This window comes from Lutra lutra, chromosome 11 (genome assembly GCF_902655055.1).
Source record: "Lutra lutra chromosome 11, mLutLut1.2, whole genome shotgun sequence".
NCBI classification, from domain to species: Eukaryota; Metazoa; Chordata; class Mammalia; order Carnivora; family Mustelidae; genus Lutra; species Lutra lutra.
The window spans coordinates 45,745,825-45,773,651 of record NC_062288.1 but is presented as its reverse complement, the minus strand read 5'-3'; the positions used below and the strand labels follow the sequence as shown (position 1 = coordinate 45,773,651).

At 37.1% G+C, this 27,827-nt stretch overlaps 1 long non-coding RNA gene and 1 pseudogene across 1 annotated transcript in view; one reads left to right on the top strand and one right to left on the bottom strand.

Moving 5' to 3' along the window:
* Nucleotides 1-7,496, top strand: part of LOC125080854 (uncharacterized) — a 39,414-nt gene extending 31,918 nt beyond the window's left edge. The window contains exons 3-5 of the long non-coding RNA XR_007121516.1: nucleotides 593-795; nucleotides 7,213-7,298; nucleotides 7,417-7,496. This is a non-coding gene — a long non-coding RNA (uncharacterized LOC125080854). The remainder of the gene's footprint in view (nucleotides 1-592; nucleotides 796-7,212; nucleotides 7,299-7,416) is intronic.
* Nucleotides 7,497-21,662: 14,166 nt separating this feature from the next.
* On the bottom strand, nucleotides 21,663-26,262 carry LOC125080493 (tubulin beta chain-like; annotated as a pseudogene).
* Nucleotides 26,263-27,827: the final 1,565 nt, after the last annotated feature.

Genomic DNA, 27,827 nt, shown 5'->3' with positions numbered 1-27,827 from the left:
TAAGTAGGGCACTGGTAGGAAATGTGGTCAGAGAAAGATCCAGGTACTAGAATGCCTTCAGACCATGTTAAGAATTTTGGATCATGTTCTAAGTGCACGAGAAAGCCTTTGGAACAGGTGAATGAAAGTTGGGATTTGACTGATATTATCAAAGAAACACTGTTTTAGAGACTTGATTAATGGGTGGGGGGCAGGGGAATGAGGGAGAGGAGGGCCGGAATGGAAAGGCAGCCAAGGTAGGCTATTTCAGTAGCCAAAATGACAGCTGATGGGCGCTTGGGCCGGTTGTGAAAGTGGCAAATGTGATTTGAGTCCAGTCAAAACTTGCGGAACAGCTAACGCAATTTGCCTTTGAATCAGCTTGCTTTACCAGAAAAAAAAAGAATCCTGTTTTTATTTTATTGACATCACATTAAGATTACAAATTAACATAGGGACAATTAAAATCTTTGTATTCTTCACTATTTTTTTAAACTCAGAAATGTAGTATATATTTTTCTATTGATTGATATCCACATTAAAACTTTAAATTTTTCTTCATAGGTATCTTTCATATTCCTTTTTCTTTTTTGGTGTTTCGTTGCTCTGACAGATGGAGCTCTTATGTCCATTCGAATATCCTCTAATTGGTTGTGAACCAGCATCAACTTCCAGACACGTGAGTGAACATGTCATCAGGTTATTCCTGCCCCAGATTTGGAGACTCCTCACTGAAGACCGGAACACTGTGGAGCAGCACACAGCCATCTCTGCTATGCTTTGTCTGAATTCCTGATGTACACATCTCTGAAGATAGTAAGTAGTTGTTTGGAGTAATTTGTTATGTAGCTATAGTAACTGGAATAGAAAGTTCATTCTCTCTCTTTGGGTTGCAGAAGTCAATAAATAGAAGTTGAAGTTCCCTCATCAATTATTTTTATGGAGGTATATCATTAGGAAAAGGTACCTAACAAATATACAGATCAGTGAATTATCACGAATGAATACCTAAATCACCCACATTTAGGAAAAGAAGCAGGGTTCAAAAATAATGTATCAGTTTTTTCCCCCATTCACCCTTGCCTTCTACCAAATGAAGTATTTGAAGGCTCTCACTGCTTCCCTGCTTACTTATTCTTTCCCCCTTATTGTAAAGAAATAACTTTTGGTTTCTTTATCCAAAATGAGACACTTATTTGGAGAAGTGTATTCTATCAGCAGTGTCAAGGACACACAGCTGGGGGCATCCTTTCTCCACATTTTCCTGCATTCTGTTTGACCTAGGCTACTCTTCGCAGTCCCTAATCTGTTCTGTTATTTTGTCAACAATGAGATTCACATCCCTGTCCTTTCCTAGCATTTTTTGAGGGGGATTGTGATATTTTTTTAAATTAAAGATTATTTATTAAGAGGCAACAATAACAAAAAAAATCAAATAAGGTGTTATTGTGCCATCAAAATTTGCTTCTTTATTGGTCTGAACTAGAATTTTAAAATACTTGATGGTAAATTTGCATTAGTCTATAAATTGATGAAATCATAGTAGGTAGTATACTTCAACTTTTAGCTGAAGTATAAATGTTTATGAACCTTATATATTTTAAAATGGCAAATTACACAATATTCTCATGTTTAATTTTTTAAAGATTTTATTTCTCTGAGAAAGAGCGAGAGAGAGAGCAAGCAGCAGGGGGAGCAGAGGGAGAAGGACAAGCAGGCTGCATGCTGAGCATGGAGCCTGGTGCAGGGTTCAATACCATGACCCCAAGATTATGACCAGAGCCAAAATCAAGAGTCAGACAGTTAACCAACTGAGTACCCAGGAGCCCCTATTTAATGTTTTTTAAAACTTTTTAAAATTGAGGTATAATTGACATGCAATATTATGTTCCTTTCAGGTGTACAACATAGTGATTCAATATTTGTACATATTGCAAAATGATAACCATAATAAGTTTAGTTAACATCTGTTGCCATATGTTGCTAAAGTATTTATTTTTCTTGGAGTAAGAACTTTTTAAGATTTACTCTTAGTAACTTTGAAATATGCAATAAATATTATCATCTATAGTCACCGTGTTATACATTATATCCCCATAACTTAATTATTTTGTAACTGGAAGTTTGTACCTTTTGACTCCTTTTACCTATTTCATCCATCTCTGACCCACCAGCTTGGCAACCAAACCACTAATCTATTTCTGTATTTATGAGCTTTTTTCTCTCTTTCTTTCTTTCTTTTAGATTCCACGTGTAAGTGAGATCATATGGTATTTGTCTCTTTCTGAATTATTTCACTTAGCATATTACTGTCAAGGTCCATCCATGTTGTTGTACATGGAAAGATTCCATTCATTTTTATGGATGAATAATATTACTTTGTATAAATATATCACATTTTCTTTATCCATCATTTGTCAATGGACACTTAAGTTGTTTACGTATCTTGGCTATTGTAAATAATGCTGCAGTGAACATGGGGATGCTTTATGTTTTTGAATTAATATTTTTTTTGATAAATGCCCAGAAATGGACTTGTCATATGGTAATTCTATTTTTAATTCTTTGAGGAACCCCTATATGTTTTCCACAGTGGCTGTACCAACTTACATTCCCACCAAGAGTGCACAGTGGTTCCCTTTTTCCCATATCTTTGCCAACACTTTTTAAATATCCTTATAAAAAAGAGGGATCTTGTATTCAAGTGTCCTCTTGTCAAGGAGGTCACAGTATGGCTAGAGCAGGAATTAGCTTGACTGAAATCATGAGCACCCATGGAGATCCAGTTAGGTTGGTGCCAAGTTCTTGTTGAATGTTAATGTTACTCATTAGCAAACATGCAAGTCAGTAAACAAAGCGAGCATACTGGGGTGAAGGTTGTTAGGTAGTCATTATAGCTTTTTGAGAAGGGGCTTTAGAGTAAATTTCCTAAAAGAAACATAATTTGCCCTAGTAACCAGATACTTCTTTCATCTGTTACAGTGTGAATGCACAATTCACAGTTAAAAACTTTGTCCAGGGGCGCCTGGGTGGCTCAGTGGGTTAAGCCGCTGCCTTCGGCTCAGGTCGTGATCTCAGGGTCCTGGGATCGAGTCCCACATCGGGCTCTCTGCTCAGCAGGAAGCCTGCTTCCCTCTCTCTCTCTCTTGGCCTGCCTCTCCGTCTACTTGTGATCTCTCTCTGTCAAATAAATAAATAAAATCTTAAAAAAAAAATTAAAAAAAAAAAAACAAAACTTTGTCCAGGGTATAAGGCATCCTTTGTTTTTATGTGATTCAAATTCAATAAGAAATGATTAACAAAAAATTGAATATGTTTTGGTAATGTTCGGGCTACTTTCTCTTTAAGGCAGAACAGAAAGGAGAGAGATACCTCCTCATATTCTGCTGTTAGGAAAAATTATTTTACTAGTATATGCAATTGTAATGAAACACATGTATATTTCAAGAGTTTATTTTTTAACTTCACAGTATTTTTAGCATTGAGACACATCATCACTTTGTCAAGAATTGTCATATAAGAGTAATTATTATAAAATATTTTGTCCACACTTTGTCTTTCATTTCCTTATAATTGATATATGTATTTTTTTAAAAACCAGTAAAATTAGAAACAAACTTCCAGGAGTGCCTGGCTGACTCAGTCAATAGAACATGAGACTATTGATCTTGGGGTTGTAAGTTCAAGCCCCATGTTGGATGGAAAGATTACTTTAAAAAAAAAAAATAAAATACTAAAAAAAGCAAAGCAAAACAACAAAGTTCCAATCCTTATAGCTATCTCTTTTTCATGGTGGAACTCAGTTCAGTGTTTCTTTTTACTCATTTAATACTCACAATTTGTCTCCTGTTTAAAAAGGAATAGTCATGGGGCAACTAGGTGGCTCAGTCATTGGGCGTCTGCCTTCGGCTCAGGTCATGGTCCCGGGGTCCTGGGATTGAGCCCCTCTCCTACTCTCGCTGCTTGTGTTCCCTCTCTTGCTGTGTCTCTGTCAAATAAATAAATAAAATCTTTAAAAAATAATAATAATAAAAAGAAAAAGAAACAGTCATATCTATGTTGTTTATATATTAATATACATTAGCTTTAGCATGCTATGTTCAACTCAGACTCACATTATAACCTGATACCTTTATAATCCTGTACTATGATAAAGATATGGTCCCATGTCTGTACACTTCAGCTGTTAAAGAAATTGTCCACAGTCATAAGCAGTAAGACGTCCATGAATGTTTGATATACACTCTGAGTCCCTTTCAGAAAACATGTTTGAATGGTCCCAGTAATTTAAGGTCATTCAAAAGAGGCACATTTCTTAGTTTCCACCAGCTATGGCATTTTCTCATATTATTTTTTAAGACCTTGAAAGTTTTGAGGATTACTAGTTAGATATTTTGTAGAACATTCCCCAATTTGCGCACATCTGACATTTTCTCATGATTACAATGAGATTCTGTGTCTTGGGGAAGAATACCACACAGATGAAATGCCCTTCTCATTGCCTCCTACCAAAGGTACATGATACCAATATGCACAATGTAAACTCAATCTTATTACTTGTTTGAGATTGTATCTACCAGCTTTCTCCACTGTGAAGTCACAGTTTTCTTTTCTTATATATTATTTTCCTATGTTTCCAACTGAGTCATTAAATCTGGCCCATACAAAAAGGTAGGAGAATTGAACTCAATTCTCTGGAGGGAGGAATATCAAAATTTTGTGTATGTGTTAAAATGACCATAACAATATGTATAGGGAGGGTATTTTGTTACTATGCAATTATCCTGTTTTACCTTAAAATTTTGCCATCTGTCAGTGAATCTTGTTTGCTGTAATTTTCACTGTTGTGTTCTAATGGTGATTTTCTATTTCTCACACTTCTTTTTTTTTTTTTTAAAAGATTTTATTTATTTATTTGACAGACAGAGATCACAAGTAGACAGAGAGGCAGGCAGAGAGAGAGAGGGAAGCAGGCTCCCTGCTGAGCAGAGAGCCCGATGTGGGACTCGATCCCAGGACCCTGAGATCATGACCTGAGCCGAAGGCAGCCGCTTAACCCACTGAGCCACCCAGGCGCCCCTATTTCTCACACTTCTATATGTAATCTTTGGAATGCTTCTGTAAGGAAGGTTTATCCTGCAGTGGTAGAGAACTTTTATCATCTTCCCTAGGTTCTTTGACTACTCTAATAATTAAATTGACATAAGACAGATTTACAAAGGAAAAGAAAAACAAATTTAATTTCATATAGTATAAAAGCACCAAAGACATGAGAGACTCCTGGATAGTCAGGCTAATTGAAGTTTATGTATTATCCTGAGCTAAGGAGAAGGGGGTGGGGGGGGCTTCAAAGGCCTGGAAGACAATTCATAGGAAAATGAGAAATGCAAATGTGTGGTAAGCAAAAGTTTGTCTTGCCATGCGGATAAGTCTTCCTGATATTAAAAGTCATCTCTGGGGTTAATAGCTCTTCCTGGTATGGGGCCTCTATAAAAATTCTCTTAGGCAGTTAAAGGAGAGGTTAAAAACAACAACAACAACAAACAACAACAAACTTTCCTGAGTCTGCTGGGTCCTAGTTGCCTTTGTTTCAAAGCAATCCATGTGCCAGTGTGGCATATTTTGGGGTGGTGTACTCTTCTCCCCCTTAGTCCTTTCTCTCTCATTTGTTTATTAATTGTAGGAGCTGGAAAACTTTTTTTGATAAGGGCCAGATAGTAAATATTTTAGGCTCTGGAGGCTGATTTTTGTAGGAAGAAGGAAAAAATATCTAATTACTAACTTACTTGGAGACCTTATTCCAAACTTTGTAACCTTTTGTGATTCTGGTTTCTGTTAGTCTACTGTTAATTATGTATTTGCAGAAGAGTATTTCATAATAAGATCTTTGAAGAAACTGAGACATTTAGGGGTGCCTGGGTGGCTCAGTGGGTTAATAGGCCTGCCTTGGGCTCAGGTCATGATCTCAGGGTCCTGAGATTGCATCAGGGCTCTCTGCTCAGCGGGGAGCCTGCTTTCCCCTCTCTCTGCCTGCCTCTCTGCCTACTTGTGATCTCTGTCAAATAAATAAATAAAATCTTAAAAAAACAAAAAACCAAAAACCTGAGACATTTAGACATTATTTTAATAAATGGAAGGTAATATCTACTCTTGGGTGAACTTGTTGGTATTTAAACATTTGACAATTGGGCGATATCTTTTCTTACTGGAAACACAATCTTAAAACTTAGGCCAATTTCAGAGGTCGGTTCTTATATTTTATAGATTATAAAACCGAGGCTTGGAGGACTTAAGTAAATTGTGTGAGGTCATGTATAGGGCTGGGACCAGAATGTAGACTCTAATACTAGTGAGTTGTTTCTTCCATTACCCTTTGTTGCCAAATACAAGAAGAAATGAATATGTCAGATTAAAAAAAATGTAGGATTAAACTATTCTTTAAAAAGTTTTGCAACTAAAATGATTTAAAACTGACCATTAAATATAATATTGGAAAAAGAAAATCCTTGTCTATTTGGTCTTTATGACTGCTTGCTCACTGCTGTGAAAGGTGGCGAGCAATAAAATAAGTTCACAGAAATAAAACAAGTGCTCTGGCTACCATTTATTTAGGCAGTTGTCAGGAAAGATGAATTAGCCGTACAAATTCCCCAGAGGTGGCATGATGTGTACGACTAATAAAACCATACCTGATGATTCCCTTGGAGAAGGAAAGCATAACCTCAAAGAAGAATCAGAATTAACAAGAAATGAGACCAATCTTTCACAGCAGCATGAAGGTTAGAAAGATAAAGCTATAGTACTCTAAAAGCCATGAAATTACTTCTAAAGGCAATAATCGATTTAGTGGGAAACATTAGAAAACTACAAGTCAAAAAACAACATCAACAAGAATGGTAAGCCCTGGAGGTCACAGACATCGGAAAAAGTGCCTGGTAAATCCTGTTTCCCTCCCTCTGCTCTTCAGCTAAGATTGATTCTGTGCTGAATCCTGAACCTGAAACAACTCTGCTTCCTGAGGAGAAACCCTTTTTACTTACTATGAGTTACTTTTCCTTCACTTGCTCCTTGCAGAAAAGGAAGGAAGAAAGGATGGGGGTAAGGTGGGGTGGGAAGAAGGGAGGAAGGGGGAGAGAGAAGTAGAGAGGGAGGTAGAAATGAAGCAAGGGGGAAAAAAAGAAGAAAGTAAGTCTACCACCCTCCATTTCCTTTTGTGATTATTTTCTTTACTAGGTTGGTTGATCAAAAAGCCTTCAATGGAATAGATTAATGGCCCATTCTTTCTTGTCACAAGAATACAGTTGTGTAAATCATCACAGGTAATGATTTTCTTGATCATTTCAAGTCTTTTCTGAATAACATGCATTGCTCTGTGGTCTGATAATCTGCATCGACTCTTCTTACATTTGTCAATTGGAAATTTCCATTTATAATTAGTTATTTAGCTGGCACTTTGTGTCCTGTGGACACTGAGGTGGAAGAAAGTCTCAGGGTTCGAGCAGAACAATGATCTTTAGGTAAGTGGTTCTTTAATTCATTTGAGATCATCATTTCCTGTGTGAGGAACAACTCCGGACACTGGCTAGGGAAGTGTAGCCAAGTTAGAATGATAATTTTCTGTAATTTCTAAGGTTTAAAAAATGAGCACTTATTTTTCTTTGATAATTACAATAATATTAAACATTAAACAAATTAAAGACATCAGAACAAAGTTAGATGATTAAATGAGAAAGTGTAGGGGCGCCTGGGTGGCTCAGAGGGTTAAAGCCTCTGCCTTCGGCTCAGGTCATGATCCCGGGGTCCTGGGATCGAGCCCCACATTGGGCTCTTTCCTTGGTGGGGAGCCTGCTTCCTCCTCTCTCTCTCTGCCTGCCTCTCTGCCGACTTGTGATCTCTCTCTGTCCAATAGATCAATAAAGTCTTAAAAAAAAAATGAGAAAGTGTAAGCTTTTGTTTCTTTAATTTTATTTATACAATTTAATTTTTGTTAAATAATAGTTGTATCTTTTTTTGAAGGACTGATTCTTCTGTACACTTCTCCATGCTCCTTACTCCCAAATCCTATTACTCAGAGACAAACACTTTAAGTCATTTCATTGCTTTTTTCTGGTGCTTTAGTCCATGTTTCTAAATAAGTACATAGTGATATTTCTGATTTTCAATTGCAGATATCTATTGAATTCCTCCTTAGTTGAGGTTTTATTTTTTCTCTTTGGCTCCTCCCTTCCCATCACACACATTTTTCCTGCTCCTATAGTTGTAATACACATACTCACAGTCATTGGTTGAATCAATACCTAAATATCAATCACAACAAAGCCTGTAGATTTTCTAGCCACATAAATATAACTTTGGCTTATCTTCTAGGAAAGAAATTATGTTGCCTCTCATTGGTAGCTTTTGGTTTCTTCTAGTGGTATCCTTGAAAAAAAATTGTTTTCCAGTCCCTGAAAGTGAATACACTCACGGAGTAGTGAGAAAAACAGATTTTACTAAAGACCCATTAGAGGTGCTGGGGAGGAAGAATTTCCTCTAGTTTTCAAGGTCCTACCTGGACTTAGAATCAAATTGACATGAGACAGATTAGCAGGAGAAAATAAAATTTAATAGCATCTGTATGGGGGAATCCACCAAGAAATGGAAATCCCAAAGACAGGCAACATGATGTATATATGAGCTAAGGAGAAGGATAGGGGCCTGAAGATCAAACAGGTGAAAGACCATTAGCAGGAAAGTGAAAGGAGATGTTTGAAAAACAAAGATCTGTTACACGGATAAGTTTCTCAGGTACTAAGAGGCATCTCTGTTAATAGCTCTTTCCCTGATAAAGCAAGCAGTTGAGCTTTTTCTGAAAATGCTGGCTTTGGATTGCTTTTGAGTCACCATAATGTTTATGCCAAAGTGCCCCTTCTTGGGGTGGGTACCCTTGGCCCCTACAAAAGAGAAGGCTTTAAGGGGGCACAGGTCATATACTATATTAAACCACATAATATTTTTACCTCTCTAAAAATCTCCAGAGGAATCAATTCTCATGTCTTCTTTTCTCATTTGCCAGACAATGAAGATCTCTTTATTTTTTTTCCTCCCCGCAATAATTTATATAATTCTCTGTGCATAGATCTCCCTTTGATTCTCCCATTTTTTGCTTTGCCCTAACCATTTCTAACACTTATATATTTTCAGGCATTGGGCTTCTCTACCTTTGTGTTCTTAGAAACAAAATATGATATCAGTGTTCTGTGTCCAGATAGGCTGTGTTATTCCCTGGTAATGAATAGATCCTGCATCTCAAGTGCTTAATATTTTAAAATTAAATTTCTTGAACATGGGACATATGCAGTGCAAGTTGGTAGGAGGTCTGCATCAGGTGGATTTATGTTTCCATGATCATGGCAACAGCAAGAAAGATGACACATATTATCTCCACTCATATGTTATTAGAAAAAGCAAGTCATATGTCCACACATAGTTTTGGTAGGGCCAAGGAAGTGTAATACCCTACTGTGTGCCAGGAGGGACAGATGGAATATTTTTAAATACTTCTAATGACGTTTTTTTTTTTTTTTAAAGATTTTATTTATTTATTTGTCAGAGAGAGCGAGGGAGAGAGAGCGAGCACAGGCAGGCAGAGGCAGAAGGAGAAGCAGGTTCCCCGACGAGCAAGGAGCCCGATGCTGGACTCGATCCCAGGATGCTGGGATCATGACCTGAGCCGAAGGCAGCTGCTTAACCAACTGAGCCACCCAGGCGTCCCTTCTAATGACAACCTTAACCACTAGAGTGAGCATAGAGACTCTATGGAGGCTCCTACAAATAACATATATTTTAAAAGTTATCATGAAAATAACTTTTTTTTCCATTACATATATTTTGAAAGCTTCTAGGAAAAAGGTGCCTAGGTGGCTCAGTCATTAAGCATCTGCCTTTGGCTCAGGTCATGATCCCAGAATCCTGGGATCAAGCCGCACATCCAGCTCCCTGCTCTGCAGGAAGCCTGCTTCACGCTCTCCTACTCCCCCTGCTTGCATTCCCTCTCTCGCTGTATCTCTCTCTGTCAAATAAATAAAATCTTTTTAAAAATAAGGTAAAAGGAAAAGGTCCCAATTAACCTGACTTACTTCCGTCTAAGTCACCCATTGGATCACATGTTAGTCTAATAGAGAAAGATACTGTTCCCCTTATTTTGAAATGTCTTCAGAAAACATCCTTTTATGAATTTACTTTTCAATTAATGAATGAATGAATTTAAAATATTATAAAACCTGGGCGTGTCTGGGTGGCTCAGTCTGTTAAGCAGCTGACTTTGGATTTTGGCTCAGGTCATGATCTCAGGGTTGCCGGGATGGAGTCACAAGTCAGGCTCCAAGCTCAACAGGGAGTCTGCTTGAGGATTCTCTCTCTCCTTCTCCCTCTACCCCTCTTCCTGCTATCCCTTTCTAAAATAAATAAATAAATCTTTTTAAAAAATATTATAAAAGCTATTTAAGCTCTACAAAAGGTGACACCCTAACTTCTGATTACTGAATATAAATTTGAGGCAAAACCTTAATTATTATACACATAGTTGGTTTGTCTCTATAAGGGAGGAAAAAATAATTTTCCCTTGCCCTTGTAGGTTCTTGGCTGAGACATCCCCAACTCCCACCCCCTGTAATAACTGATAGATTGACAGGAGAAAAACAATTTTAATAGCATGTATACCTCTTGTATATATGGGAGAGACTCAGGAGAACTAAGTAACTTTCTAAAATGGCCCAAGCCACTACCGTAAGTAATATCTTCAGCTAAAGACCCCCCCAAAAAGGGGGGGGTGTTGGGAGGAAGGGAGAGTCAGTTATGGGAGGTTACCAGGCAAAGAACAATAAACAAGCATTATGTTCTGCAGCTTTGGTTGTTGTCTTCTCCATTGATAAGAGTTTCTAGGGATTTAGAGTCTTCCTTCTCTTCCTGGTACAGAGAGGCAGAAACCCTAACACTGGAGACTTCCCTTATAAATGTAAAAATGTCTCTTACAAAAGGGTAACTTCTAGGCTTACAGAGCTTTTCCTTTGTGGTTTAAAAAAATAATAATTAGCTTCGAATAATCCTTATGCCAAAGAGACATATTTTGGGGTAGCCAGTTCTGCTCTCTCTTACTGTATCACCTGTAAGTTTTAATTATTAAAAAAAATTAAAATAGTACTTCTTTAATATTGAGAACATTGAAAATACTGAAGGTAAATTTGCCTCAGTAAAATTCTAGTCTGAAACTGAATACCAGCCAGTATCATATATTAATTTCAGGGCCTTGAAAAAGAATATTACTATAATGATAATGTAGGTCTTTACACATAGCATAATATATTTCTAATTCAAGTAACTATCATTTCAGGTCCAGTAAGCAAATAGAGACTTCCCATTCATTTCATGCAAGCCTCTGAGCTGCCTGCGGAAACAAATGTCTCTCATTGCTGGACTAGGTTGGGTTCAAACTGGTGACTTGCGGGTGAAAGGTTGTGGATTCTGTTATCAATCATCTAAGCTACCCATTCCTCAAGCAGAAAGGCACTGTATCAGACAAGAGAGGGGAGAATTTGACTAAATTCATTAACACATTACACTACTCTGTTGGCAAAAAATCTTCTTGAATAAAATAAGCTACAAAAAGCAGCTTCCTTTTTTTATTGTAACATATGGAACATATGTGAAGAAAATGTGCCAATTACAATGTCCTGCAAATTGCTATAAATTGTTAGTGAGAAAATTCATTTGTAATTCCTAGGTATTTCTTCTTGTCTGTGACTGTCAAACAGTGACAGTATGATGGATAGTGTCACCACAAGCTGATCTCCCATGGACACAGTCTCTGGCCTCCGTTGGATAACACTACAAACCTGACTTTTATACTCACTATTAGCATTCTTGGAGAACAAGCTATTTACTTTTCTGCTGCACTATTTTCTATTTATTTGCATTAAATATACATTGGAGAGTAAAAAATGATTGTTGAGATGTAGCTTGGTTAGTAAAAAATGATTGTTGAGATAGAGTTGAGAGAGAAATCAAGAGCTATAGTAGGGATACTCATGACTTCATGAGGATAATTCACTTAAATAATTTCTTAAGACAATACAAAAAGATGAAGACAGAATATAGTTTTGTGGTTAGTTAGCATTAAATTTGAAATGTACTCTTGTGCTTTTCTATGAGATATTTTGAACTTCTTAAAGCACTATGGCAGAATATTTTTTCCTGGAAGGATTCCAAAATGATTTCAGCAGCAATTTTATGCAAAATTGGTCAACTACTTACTTTTTACCATGTAGTGTTCCAGATTATGGAAATGAACAAAACCAGACATTACTAGCATTATGTAACTTATATTCTACTGAGAAGACAGAATAGAAATGGATAAACAGATGATAATGATGTAGGCAGGCCTGGTCTGAGGACCCAAAGAGGGTGTTCCACAAGACCAGCCAAGAGGATCCTTGGCTTCATGAATGATAGAAATCAAATGCAAGCTGAGAAGAAGTGAGAGCAGATTTTATTGAAAATATATAGTGTAGATACAGACAGAGCATCTAGGAGACTTAGAAAGGAAAGGAGAGAGAGTTTTATCTCTTTTTGGGGGTCCAGGGTTTTCAATGAGGATTCTGTTTTGGTGTACATGTCCTCTCATGCATGTAAGAACTGGTCAGAACAAAAACAAGGGTCCAGGGTCCTCTGTAAAGTCACTTATTTCTTACAGCCACAGGGTGTTGGTGTTGAGATATCTAGTGCAGTGGTCTGGAATACATACAGCATGGCTTCACTTGGTCATTCCTTAGATGTTATCTATTGTGCTGGAAGTCTCCAAAGAAATTACTAACACCTTGATCCATACAAGGAGGACATACGTTATTTCTGCTGTGAGACACATGTAAGGCAGGGGTACTGGTCCTAGCAAGAATATAGGCAGCAAAAAAGCAGTCCTTCCTGGGGTCCCTTCAGTTTCCTTATCTCAATAATAATGATAGGTTTTTTTTTTAATTTTTAAAGATTTTTATTTATTTGACAGAGATCACAAGTAGGCACAGAGGCAGGCAGAGAGAGGAAGGGAAGCAGGCTTCCTGCTGAGCAGAGAGCCCAATGCGGGGCTCAATCCCAGGACCCTGGATCATGACCTGAGCCGAAGACAGAGGCTTTAACCCACTGAGCCACCCAGGTGCCCCAATAGTAATGATAGTTTTAATAAGTACTATAAAAAAATAAAACATGACAAATAGGTGTCATGCATTTTTTCTCTCTTAGATGAGTCATTCATAAAAGGCCTGTATGAAGACATAATATGTGAGTAGAAGTTTGGGAAAGAAGTAATCCCAGTTGTGAGAGTATTTAAGGGAAAATTATTTAAGGCAGACCAAATTGAAGAACTCTAGTAGAGAATTTGCTTGGAGTGTTCAATAACTGGCCAGAAGATTGGTATGGTTGCAGAAAAACTAATAAGGGAGGAAGAGTAGGATATGATTTAAAAAAAAAAGGCCCAAATCATTTGGGCCCCAAGTCATATAAAAGATTGGGATTTTGTTCCAGGTCTCATGGGATTGTTTGGAAGACTTGAGAGCAGGGAATTGAGGAATGATTTACCCGTTAAAGGATGTTGTATGGAAATAGACTCTAGAGGGTCAAGAATCGAGGAAAAGAAGCTATTGCAGTAGCCCAGGCAAATGATTAGAACCAAGTGATTATAAAAAGTGTAACTTTTCTGGACATAGCTGATGGGATTTTTCAGTTTGAGAGGCACAAAGGCATCAAGAATAGTTCCAAGATGTTTTAACTAATCAGCTGGGTGAATGGTGGGACCATTAACTTCAATAGGAAACACTAAAAGGGAGGCAGATTTGAATGTTAGGGGGATGGATGCTCTATTTTGGACAGGCTTAATTTGTGAGAAGGTGCTTGTTAAATCCCTGTATTTATTTTCTTTTTTCTTTTTTTTTTTTTTTTTAAAGATTTTATTTATTTATTTGACAGAGAGAAATCACAAGTAGGCAGATAGGCAGGCAGAGAGAGAGAGGAGGAAGCAGGCCTCCCGCTGAGCAGAAAGCCCGATGTGGGGCTCGAACCCAGAACCTGGGATCATGACCTGAGCCGAAGGCAGCGGCTCAACCCACTGAGCCACCCAGGCGCCCCCCTGTATTTATTTTCTATGCTGCATAAAAAAATCAGCACAAATTTAGTGACTTAAAACAATACAAATTTATTATTTCACAGTTTTTGTGGGGGTGGAGTCTGGACATGGTTTAGCTGGGTTCTCTGCAAGCCTGCAAACAACATATCAGCCAGCTGGGTTTCTCATCGTGACATGATCCTGGAGAAGGCTCTGCTTCCAGGCTCATTCAGGTTGTTGGCAAACTTCCTTTCCTCACAGCCTTAGGATTTATGGATTCTTGCTTTTTTAAAATCATCAGGGAAAGCAAGACTCTAGAGCAAGTCAGCTAGGAGGATGGAGACTTATATAATGTAACATGATTACAACAGTGATATCCTAATATCTTTGTCATATTCAAGTCACAGATTCTACTCATATTCAAGGGGAGGGGACTCTACAAGAGAATGAAAGCCGGGAGATCAGGATCATAGGGACCACTTAAAACATCTATAGATACCAAAGTAAATAAACTGGGTCGGAAATTGAATATACATTCCAGAAGGAATGCCAGGCCTGGAGATATAAATTTGAGTTATCAAGGTATTGATATCTTAAGGCCTTAGGTCTAGATGAAAATATAATCATTGTTGATATGGAAATGATAGATACTTTATTCCAGTAGACACACAAAATATTATAGTCAGATTAAAAGAAAGGATGCAGAAAATAATTCTTGGGCCAGTTTTGATACTTAATGGGTCAGTTTCTTTGTTTTTTTTAAAGATTTTATTTGTTTATTTGATAGCACAAACAGGGAAAACAGCAGGCAGAGGGAGAGGGAGAAGCTGACCCCCTGTAGGGCAGGGAGTCCAATGTAGTACTCAATCCCAGGACCCTGGGATCCTTACCTAAGCAGAAAGCAGACGTTTAACCGACTGAGCCACCCAGGTGTCCCTAATGGGTCACTTCTTACTTGCCTTAACAGGGCTAGTGGCCATTATCAGATATTTAGAATGTGCCACACAAACGCTGTGCTAAAAGCTTTGAAAAGGTTATCTCACTCTATCCCTACAATAAACTAATGAGATAGATAGTATTACTTCTTTTTAGTTGATAAGGAAACTACGGCTGTAGCTCACATGGCCACTAAGAGATATAGTCAGTGAATGTGGTATGACTCCATAGTCTGTACACCTAACCCACATCCTGTGCAATGCTTCTCTTTGTGTCCAGCTTGCCTAGATCAAATCCACTTCTTTTGTTGTTTGTTTGTTTGTTTGTTTTTAAAGATTTTATTTATTTATTTGACAGACAGAGATCACAAGTAGGCAGAGAGGCAGGCAGAAGGGGGGGGTAGCAGGCCCCCCTCTGAGCAGAGAGCCCAATGAGGGGATGTGGGGCTCCATCCCAGGACCCTGGGATCATGACTCTAGCCGAAGGCAGAGGCTCAACCCACTGAGCCACCCAGGTACCCCTCAATCCACTGCTGATCATTGATTGCAACTCTTTATGCTTGCCTGAGTTTGTCATTCTTCTTGGTTTGTTTTCTCTTGTCCTCTATCCAGATCATATCCTTCCTCCTTCCTTGGAAGTTGTCAGCCAGTGTCTTTGTCGTCACAACTGCTTTAACATTGCATGATAGACATAATTTTTTGTAAACATTAGTTTTTTGCTTTAAAGACTAAAATATCTGAGGAGTTAAAAACTGAGTTAGTGCACAGGAAGGAGAGAAAAATCTGTAATTTTGAACCTGAAGAAGAAGGAAATCCAAGAAGAAAGAAGTATTTTTGAGTAGGAGAGAAAGAAATAAATATATTCATCGTTCTCACAATTATTATAGAAATAGGTTATATTCTTTATAAGAGGAACAAAGGCATTGTGGCTTGAAGAATGAATTTACTTTTTCAGCATAAAAAAAAGATGATACAAAATGTTTCTCAATTATAGTGGAATGTTTTATAGTAAAATTTTAGTTGATTCCTTTTTAAAATTTTTTTATTTTACATTTGGCTCCTGCTGAACGGTTATAACTAATACATACTATATAATGCATTCATTTCTGTGGTTCAGATTATATGTAGGATGTGGTTTAGTATATCTCTTCTACCTAAGTATTGTTATTCTTGACCCAATATTAGCATTAAGGTGTTTCTACTTAATATTCAAATAAAGGTGGACAAGAACACATTTTTTCCCTCTCACTAAGAACAGTCTTAGATAAAACAAATTATTCGAGTTTAAAAAGAAAGAACCCAAAATTTACACTAGCTTTTTTTCATAGAAAACTCTAATCCATTTTTCCAGCATAAATAAAATACACATTTTATAGACTGTATGAGAATACAATTATATCTACTGATGAACAACTCTGACTTATGCCTGTGCTGTCACACATTCTGATTCAGGATTATTTCTAAGGCATATGATATCCTTATAGACCAGTTTCAGTTTGAAAGAACTCAAATTAAGATTATGGAAGACAGCTAATGAAACACCAGAAAAAACACCATTTTACCTTTAGTAAAATGTCATGTCTCCCTAGTTTACATGTGATTTTATCTATAGGCAGGAGTTTAAAAAGGTAATTATAAAGTTAAAAAGGTAATTCCCATTCTCTAAGTTTATTTTATGTTCTTTTTATATTTATATAGTACTGTTTAGAGACAAATCATTAATGTTTAGGGGGACCTGGGTGGCTCAGTGGGTTAAAGCCTCTGCCTTTGGCTCAGGTCATGATCCCAGGGTCCTGAGATCGAGTCCCGCCTCGGGCTCTCTGCTCAGCTTCTTCCTCTCTCTCTGCCTGCCTCTCTGCCTGCTTGTGATCTCTGTCATATAAATAAATAAAAATACAAATGAGGAAAAGGAGGCACAGAAAGTTAAAGTGACTTGCCCAAGGTCACACCACAATTTGTCAGATCTGGGATTAGAAACCAGATGGTCTGAATTCAAGGGCCCTCTAATTGTTAGTTATGACCAAGATTTTATTTATTTATTTGACAGAGATCACAAGTAGGCAGAGGTAGGGAAGGGGGCAGGGAGCAGGCTCCCTGCTGAGTAGAGAGCCTGATATGGGGCTAGATCCCAGGACCCTGGGATCATGACCTGAGCTGAAAGCAGAGGCTTTAACCCACTGAACCACTCAGGCACCCCTAAAGCATATATTTTGAGCTAAAACATGTAAAAATTTCTGACCATGTAAGTGGTCATATCCTAATGAAAGAAGAGTATATCAGCCTCTTAAACTTGTAAAAACTCTCTGTCTCTCTCTCTCTCTTTTTTTTTTTTTTGGTGGTATCCATTTATCTCATGACATTGCTTCTACTGTTTTGAATCACTTTGTTATTTTGCATTTTGACACAAAATTATGAGTTTATAATGAGAAAGTTCGCTTAGATTTGTGTCTGAATGAAATTGACTAATAATTTAGACTAGTAATTTACAAATTACCTTAATACAGTAGCATGAGATAATGAATTACCCTCAAATATTTTAATTTTAATGTCTTTTTTTTTAAGATTTTATTTATTTATTTGAGAGAGAGAGCACGAGCAGGGGGAGGGTCACAGGGAGAGGGAGAAGCAGACTCCCTACTGAGCAAGGAGCCTGACATCTGGGGTCAATCTCAGGCCCATGGGATCATGACCTGAGCTAAAGGCAGATGTTTAACTGGCTGAGCTACCCAAGTGACCCCTTGAATGTCTTTTAATTGTGAATTATCTGAAGAATAGAAGTTTAGAAACACCAGCAGTTATTTTATATTGCAAATTCAAATTCCCTGGGCTCAATGAGGTGATAGCTCATTATAGTTGAGATATTTTACTCATTCTTTATGCAGAAGAGTCTGCTATAATTAAGGGGAGAAAAATTATCATCTCTAAATCTGTTATTTCAATTTGTATGATATCTGCCCAATTTAATTAGTTCTATTATTTATGGCGTTTACTCTGGAATTTCTTTTACATTTTATTATGTGTTCTATGAAGAAAATGGGATTGAAGGCTTAGTTATGTTTTTTTTTCTTCTATGAAGAAAATGGGATTGAAGGCTTAGTTATGTTTTTTTAAAATTGTAGTCATCTTTTTCTTGTTATTTTTACTTCCAATACTGTTCCAGAATCTTAAAAAGGAAAAAAAATAGTTAACTCAATTTTTAGAACTATGCACTTGAGAGCTGGTCCCTCAAAAAACACAGAACAACCCTCCACAGATTCACACTGTATTTGGGACAGGATGTCGTAGGTTGATATGAATCTTCTCACCTTCTGATCCCCTGGAGGAGCAGAATGACACTAAATACCACTTAGCCAAACTCTCACGTTTTCTAACTTTTGAATCAAATTCTGTGTACTTTCTCACAATGTACTAAAAACAGAGAAGCAATAACAGATTTAATAACAGTGGCTGGACAGTGATCAGCACCTCCCATTTTTTGTATTTTGTAGGAAAATATCAGCACAAAGAACCACAGCTAGCTTTCTGAATTTTTTTGAAAATTGTTAATCTTCTTCTGATTGTTTTTCCTGAAAGGAATTATAATCTGTTTAAAGGAAAAACTAAAGTGGCCTGAAGAGATTTTTACCTTATGGGACTTTAATTCTTCAGTGTGGAGGAAAATTAAATTTATATTGCAGGTGAAACTTAAGAATCCAAACCCCCTCACAAAGGCTTTTTGCTTTTGATACTTCACTTCAGAGTCCAAAGACAGTCTTTATTTAGTCAGAGTATTCTACAGTGTTTTCCCTAACCTTCATATTTGCATATAAATGTCCTTTTTATGGAAACTTTGAAGGTTCTTTATGCCATTTCTAATGCATACAGCAAGCAAGCACTGGTAACTCCAAAGTATAACTCGTCTGACACTAAATTAGGGCACACTATTATCTATGTGAAATTATTTAAAATATGTGATGTGTTCTGATTTCATTCTAGAATTACTGCTTACAAAGAAGTGGTGATCTTTAAGCAATATGATTGAAAAAGTTTTTCCAGTCTATTCTGGCATATCTCTTTTAAGTCTGTATTGCTCTTGATCAATGTTTTTGAGTTTTTGCTAGAATTACAATTTCATGCTTCAAAGCCCTTACTGTCAAGTCTTTGTACACAAGATTTCAATGCTAATTTTTTATTAATAAATCTTCGCATTATGAAATATTTGTAGGTTTGTAAAAGAGTTACAAAGAAAGAGCAGAGAGTTCCTGCATACCCTTCATCCATTTTCACTTTATGTCAACATCCTACATAACCAAGGCACATTTGTTAAAATAAGCAATTAGCATTGGTATTTTACTATTAAAAGAAAAACAATAGACTTTGTTCAGATTCTTCCGTTTTTTTCCAAGAATGTCCTTTTTCTGTTCCGGGATCAAACTTCTATCCCAGGACACACAGTCAACACGGCATTGGAGTTTTATTCATTGCCTTCTACAGTAAGCTGTGATTGGGCTTGCTTGATGGTCCTGAGAAGGTCCTTGTGTTCCTGCTGCTCTTGTCAATTGCACACTCATTTGAACCCCGTGGTCTTAGTAGCTTCTGTGTCCAAACTGTTGAATTAATGTTCTTGGTGGAATTCATAGACATCAATGACTATAATGATGGTAGAAATGAGATGATGACAAAAAGAATGTAGAAAAAGAGGATTAGGGACGCCTGGGTGGCTCAGTTGGTTGGACGACTGCCTTCGGCTCAGGTCATGATCCCGGAATCCCGGGATCGAGTCCCACATCAGGCTCCCAGCTCCATGGGGAGTCTGCTTCTCCCTCTGACCTTCTCCTAGCTCATGCTCTCTCTCACTGTCTTTCTCTCAAATAAATAAATAAAATCTTTAAAAAAAAAAAGAAAAAAAAAAGAAAAAGAGGTTTAGTTAAGTTGTTTTTAGTAGACAGATCCTTTTCATGCATCAAATCCCAGTTTACAATATATGTCCATTATTGCAGTGTCATGAAAAGACCTAAGACAGGGGTGCCTGGTTGGCTCAGTGGGTTAAAGCCTCTGCCTTCGGCTCAGGGCATGATCCCAAAGTCCTGGGATCGAGCCCCACATCGGGCTTTCTGCTCGGCAGGGAGCCTGCTTCCTCCTCTCTCTCTCTGCCTGCCTCTCTGCCTACTTGTGATTTCTGTCTGTCAAATAAATAAATAAAATCTTAAAAAAAAGAAAAAGACCTAGGACTTTTTAAACATTCACAAGGCAACAGGATCCAGGACATCAATTAATGCCACACACTCAACCTTTGTAACTGTAGGTTTAGTTTTCCCAACCAATCAAAAATTGAGATTATTTTTACCTAAAATGTGTCATTTAGAAAGTTAGTAGATTAAAAATCTTAAGGATTATACATTAAAATATTTTGAAATATGTCTTAGTTTTATGTATGTATATGTATATATATGTGTTATGTATATATGTATATGCATTATGTATATACTTATACATATAACAAATGTTTCAAAATATTTTAAAGTTTAACCCTTAAGATTTTTAATTCACTTAGCTCTTAAAAAAATACATACGTAGGGGAGCCTGAGTGGCTCAGTGGGTTAAGCCTCTGCCTTCAGCTTAGGTCATGATCTCAGGGTCCCGGGATCAAGCCCCGCATCGGGCTCTCTGCTCAGCAGGGAGCCTGTTTCCCCCTCTCCCAACCTGCCTCTCTGCCTACTTGTGATTTCTCTCTCTGTCAAATAAATAAATAAATAAATAAAATCTTTAAATATATATATATATATATGTACCTACACACACATACTTATTTAATGCTAGAAATTTTTCTCTCAGCACTGCTTTAGCTGTGTCCATCAAATCTTGATTTTTTTTTTGCATTTTTAGATTACCATTTGAATTTATGTATTTTTTTTTCCAATTTTCATGTGTTTTTGGCTCTTGGGGCAATGTTATCTTTTCAATATGGAAAAAAAACAAGTTCAACCCAAAATAGAAATTTGAAGTGTAAGACAGGATAAAACCAAGAGAGAGGATAGGGACGGGGAGGGGGTAGGAAGGGAATAGTAAAAGGAAGAGATGAGATGTTGCCAAAAGACAGAGGGTCTCCTTGTCCCCTCTCTGGTGGAATGGCCCAAGTATTTACATGGTAATACACACCTTTCTATATGTACACAGCAGGGCTGGTTTTTTGTTAAGAAAAGATGGGGATAAAGAGGGCCTTTCTGGAGGCATTAGGGACCCAGGTTAGTCCCTCTTCCCTTTCTTGGCCCCCTTCTCTGACCAGGGGAGAAGGAAGGAATTCAACATGTGAAGAAGGTTAAGTAGGAGAGGGAAGGAATCCACTCAACAGGGTGGGGCACACCACTGCAAAGGAAACAGCTCAGAACAGAGCTTGGAAGGAACTGAAAATGGAGATACTACTGTTAACAGCTTTCCTGAAGCTGAGAGAGGAGCAGGTGGATACCCTGGAAATGAGGATTTCTTTCTTTCTTTCTTTTTTAAGATTTTATTTATTAATTAGAGAGAAAGATCACAAGTAGTCAGAGCAGCAAGCGGGGAGGCGGGGGGGGGGGGGGGGGGGGCGGCGGGTGTGGAGCAGGCTCCCCGCTCAGCAGAGAGCCTGATGCGGGGCTCGATCTCATGACCCTGAGGTCATGACCTGAGCCAGAGGCAGAGGCTCACCCAGATGCCCCAGAAATTAGGATTTCAGTAGCCTGTATCCCTCTCTAAAACTCCTCTAAAATAGAAAACGCTTCCTCTTCCTCCTACGTACCTCTACCTGCTGTGAGGTAGTTTGGTTTCCTTTTCACTGAGTTAACACATGGGCTTAGGATGGTGGCCATCTTTCCAAGTTTTCAGCACATGGTTCTAAATGGATCTGATGAGACCCAGCTTCTTGGAGAATTATCTTAAAAAAGCAAAGGAAAATACCAGTTGGTAGGATGGGAAAAGTGGACACCAAAAGGAAATACAGGGTTACCTAGATTGGCAGAAATGTAGGTTTCCCAAGAGTGGGAGGGGGACCTTGAAAAAAACAACAAAATATTGAGCTTCTTTTATGTGCCAAACACTAGTCTAGGACCACACACTCCAAAAAAGGAAACAAAATAAAACAAGGTAGAGGCAGAAAATGCAAATTCTGGGGGGCAGTTGAGGAAGACTACTGAGGGAACTGAGAAGGCTGAGGTGATGGTCTCTGCCTTATTTTTTCTCTTCCTCTGCAGTGGCATCCTGGTACTGCTGGTACTTAAAGAGAAGGTTGTTCATGTTGCGCTCAGCTTCAGTGAATTCCATCTCATCCATGCTCTCACCTGTGTACTGGTGCCAGAATGTGGCCCTAAACTGCTCTGAGATGTGCCTGAAGAGCTCCTGTGTGGCCGTGCTATTTGCAGTGAAGGTGACTGCCATCTTGAGGCCACAGGGTGGGATGTCGCAGACAGCTGTCTTGACATTGCTGGGGATCCATTCCACGATATAACTACTATTCTTGCTTTGTGCATTGAGCATCTACTTCCCTCATCCGACCATGAAAGTTAGCAGCTGTGGTGAGGTAATGGCAATGACTGGGGTCACAGGCAGTCGTCATGTTCTTGACATCAAAGACCTGCTGGGTGAGTCTGGGTACAGTGAGGGGTTGATACTGCTGGCTTCCATGGCTGGTCAGAGGGGCAGGCGGAACCAGGCATGAAGAAGTGGAAAAGTGGGAAGGGCACCATGTTGACTACCAGGTTGCAGAGGTCTATATTATCTTTGACTGTATTTTTCTGTATGGCTGTTTGCTGGTTGTTCTATTATATTGTGTGTGTGTGTGTGTGTGTGTGTGTGTGATATCTATATATTTGTGTGTTATATCTTTTTTATCTTTGTCCATTCTGTGATATGTCTTACAGTCTATTGGAGTTATTTCTTTAGCAGTTTAAGTTAAATGTAGAAAACTCATCTCCCTTTATCTCTTTTTATTCTCCCCCATTTATAATTTTTAAAAATATTTCCTTTACATATATTAAAAACCATATCAGTGTTAGAACAGTGTTAGTTGTTTCAACTATCAGTAATTTTAAAAACTAAAGAGAAGGAAAGTCTATTTTATTTACTGTAATTTTCCTTACTGTGTTCCTTAGCAACACATTTTCTTAGTTTTCCTTCATCTGATAATATCTTGAATTTTTCTTCATTGTTGAAGGATATTTTTATAGTGTATAGGACTTTTTTATTGTGTATAGGACTCTAGGTTGACAGAGTTTTGTTGTTGTTGTTGCACTAGAAAAATACTGCACTACTCCCTTCTGCCCTCTGTGGTAAAGTATTCTTTTTCTCTAGTTATTTCCAAGGTTGGTCATTACTTTTTAAGCTTTCATTATGGTATGTCTTGGCATAGATTTCTTTGGGCTTATCCTGTTTAGGGTTCACTCAACTTCTTGAATATGAAAGTTTATGTTCCTTGTCATATTTGGGAAGTATTTAGCCATGATTTAGTACTTTTCCAGCTTCCATGAAGCTAGAAAGTCTTCTCTTCCCCTGAGACTCTGATAGCCAGAATGTTAAATCTTTTGTTATAGTCCCAGAAATTCCTGATGGTTTGTCTATCAATATCTATCTATCAGTCATCTATTGGTGTGTATATTCTCTTTGTTGTTCACACTAATTAAAGGGTTAGATAAGAAAAAATCCATTAAACATTCTCCCCTGTGAGGTGCAAATAAGACTGAAAAAAATATAGTAATAGAATACAATGTGTCTCTGTAATGAACAATATTTATATAGTTATAATGAGATAAATGCTGTTATGGAATATAAGCTTTATGATAACTAATATTCAAAAGACAGCAAGCTTAATTGTTATTGAATATAAGGTAAATATTACCAACTTTGCAATAAAAATATAATGTACTGGTGGCAGAAACTGGATGATAGAGTGATAAGAGGTGGAAAAAATGATAACACTATCATCTGGCAAAGTAAGGAATCAAAAAATCAAATCTGAGAATGATGGAATAAAAAATGAGTTTTAGCTGTTACCTATTTCACAGTAACTGTGTAAGATATGACTTAGGTGCTCATCAAACTGTATTTTTAGTAATAAAAAAACAACTAATCCAAGTTTCTAGCTGCAGCTTGCCATAACTGAGTTATAGCCAGTAAATGTAGAAAAATGTAATATACACTATATGTTGACTTCTCAAAATCATATCATGTTTTAATTTTCTACATTTTTCATGCTTTTCTAATATAGCTTTATTTTCTCTAGAATTGCTTATCTTTTATCTTTTCTTTTTGAAAGATAAAGTATTTCCCTTCCTCCTCGTATCTTTATTATTTTCAGCACCTTATTTAATCATTCTGTTTCTTAATATTTGTTGCATTCTTCTTCCTTACACCTGCTGACTTCTTACTCTGATTTGAACACTTTACATCATACTTGGACTGGGCCTTTCCTGGATAGCTTTTAAAAATTTTTTCCAGAAAATTCTACTTTTATTTGTTCTGACATTCTATGCTTTTGTAAAATCTGCAAGATTTTCTGAACTTATGAGTAAGAAGAAGTGAATATTTATGCCAGATTTGCCATCTGAAACCAGAAGCCCATGTTAGTATTATAAATTTTACATGATTCAAATTAATTGCAAACACCAGGCCAGGAAATATATCACAGAAGCAATAAAGTATATGTGACCCATTAATGCATCCTAAGATTTTATCTCATTTTTATTCCCCTTTAAAAAGTTGACAAATATTTTATATTTATATATTTGTAAAATATAGTATATAAGACTTAGTGTATATCACCCAAAATCTGAATAGAATTGTATAGTCACTAGAAAACAACTTTCAAAGGTTAGGCAGAACAAAATGGTGTCCTCATTTAGGGGAATTGTTAATAACATATCTCTTTTTTACAGTTACTAATCTTAAAATGCCTCTTATCTCTAATGATCCTTCAAGGCTGGCAGGGAGTGAGAGTGATGGTGGTGAAGACATATCCACGTCTAAGTGTTAGATTGATTAACTTGTAAGTGTTCGAATGCATAAAAATGTTGAGATCAGGCTCTGTATTTTATTAGCTAATGTAAGTTTTCAGTATTACTACTAAATTAAAGTGCTAAGATCTCTTAGATTTTATCTTATTGTTTGCCCCTTTATTAATAGAAGAGACGACTGTGCAAGCCAGTAAGATTTGTGTAGACCTATATTAGAAATGCTTAATAGTAACAGTAAGTTAATTTAAAACTTGGTGCTAATAATTTTACACTTGTGTAGTCTTCCCAAAATTGTACGCGTCCTCTGCTATCAATCCAGCAAGATTTCAAACGTTGTGACATTTGTGTGATTCAGCTCAGCACTTCGCAGACCGCTTTGCTCAAGATAAGTATTATACTAAACCTGAATAAGTGGTTGATTTTTGGATTATTGGATTCAGATCTGTGGTTGTAGTATAGTATGGAAAAAACCTTTTGAGGTAATTAACCTGGGCTTTATTTTAGAGAAAGGATATTCAAAACCATTTTGGGGTGAGCAGATGGCAGCTTTTGGGTTTATGTGTCTGGAAGAGACATAATGTCAGAGCCTATTGTGTAGAGAACACAGAATTCTAAGCCAAAACTGAAAATTACAGTGGTGGAGTCAGTAGCAAAAGGGATAGATGAGAAAAAATGGCTTAACACTCTTGTTGTTTCCTGATATTATTTCCACAACTAGAAATTCCTCTTATAATTGTGAATTTAGCAAGATGTAAGATATACATGTTCAGCCTTTCTTTTAAACATGGCATTTTTTTCTTCATGAGAAATAAATTACTGATCACACCCAGAATTGAAAATAATTCTGCTTTATTTTAGATGCCTTAGATGTTCACCCCAAATTGGAAAAGTTTCAGTGAGAAATTGGGCCATCCGAATCATCTACCCGGAATTCTTATAATCTGTAAGAAGGGCAATTAAAATTCTTGATAATTAAATACTTAATATTCACCTAGCTGTTTAGTTTTAGGTCAGCTTTATATATTCCTATCTAAGAAATTTGCTTTCTAGTTTTCTGAAATTCAGGAAAACTCTCTACTATCTATTATATACTTAATCCAAAAATATAAGCATAATTTTAGACTCTTCTGCCCAATTTAATTTATTCCACCACCAAAATAACCCTGGAATCCATTCAGTTCTTTGTGCATTTATTGTCAGTGTCCTCAACTAGACTGCAGTCATTATAGCCATACTTACCCCGTCTCCTCTTGTCCATTCTCCAGTATATGCCCTTTTTAAAATACAGATCTGAATATGTCATTTCTCTCTTAAAATCTTCCAACAGCTTCCAACAGGTCTTTAAATAAATGCCCCCAAAATTCCAACAATCTGACCTTTAGTTGCCTTTCCAGTCTCATATGCACAAACCTACTATTTGCTGAGTTCATGCCAGCCACTTTGGCTTTCTGTTTGAGCAGATGATGCTTTCTACTGTTTAACTGCTTCTGTACATACTATTCCATCTTCCTGGAATCTACCCTTTCTCTTTAACTTATCTAAATGGTAGTCCTCCTTCACATCTCAGTAGGAATATTGCTATGGCAATAAACATTTCCTAATACATTTAAATAAGCAAATTATACATTTCCCTAGCACTTTGAAAATCTACTTTCAACATTTTGCTCATAACAGTTTCTCAGTAGTTAGTAAATACTGGTGCAGTTTTCCTTCACTTGTAAATGTTGAGAGTGAACTCCATAAGGAAGGGAACTATTTTGTTAACCATGTTAACAAAAAGCATGATACTGTCTGGTAGGTAGCAGGCATGCAATAAATATTCATTAGCCTAGTGACAGATCAAGTAATTTAGAATTTAATATATAGTTTTATGTACCTACAATATTTTCTTCCCAGTTTATTTGCATCCCTTACCATGCTGAGCTTGGTCAGGGTAGCAGATGAAGTAAAGGGAGAAGGTTGGATGTAAAGACTGGATGAAGAATTGCAGAGAGAGAAAGCAATGAGAAGGTAAGAGAGAAACACTCATATTGGAGAAAATCTTCTTTAAACATAACAAAACAAGATCCAGAAGGCCTTTTCCATTTTTTTCCTTTCAACACAAACTTTGCCATAAAGTTTCATATTACAATTTGAAGGTAATTAGAGTATTGTCTCCATATCTTTATTCCTATTGACTTTTGGCATTTACGTTGGTCATTAACACTTCCTCTGCAAAGTGACCATGGGATGGGAGGCAATTTGCTTCCTGTTGACAGAGTTTGTAATATGATTGATGGGGGCAGAAGGTGAAACTATGTGGTAAAATGAGTTTTTTGCATTATGTGTGGATTTCATATATCAATGCCAGTATTTCTCAAACTGCAGGTCAAGACTCCAGGGGGAAGGGTTACAATATAATTTAAGGGGTTTCATATATGGGAGCTATTTGGAAGTGGAAATTGTGGGCTATCCTGAGAATATGAGTCTTCTTTTTTCCCCTCAGCTCTCCGTATTTCCTTCTTCCTAATCTATTACAATTTCTTTTAACAAAATCCTTCCAATCAGAGGATAAAAAATGTTTAAGTCATACTAGTCATAGTGTAAACCATTTAAAACGAACATCAGCAAGTGTTAAAATCCCTGGTCTTTACAGTGCTGCTTGCAGAACCTTGCATAGTGCCTTAAAATCAATTGATATCTTTAGGTTGATTTGCTTTCCACTTATTCACAGGAAGATGACTGTTTTATGAAAGAAAATAATAAAGATGTGGAAGAGATAGTCGCTACTTATTTTATTAAATACTGGTTACATTAGAGAAGAAAAAAATGAAAACTGAAAAA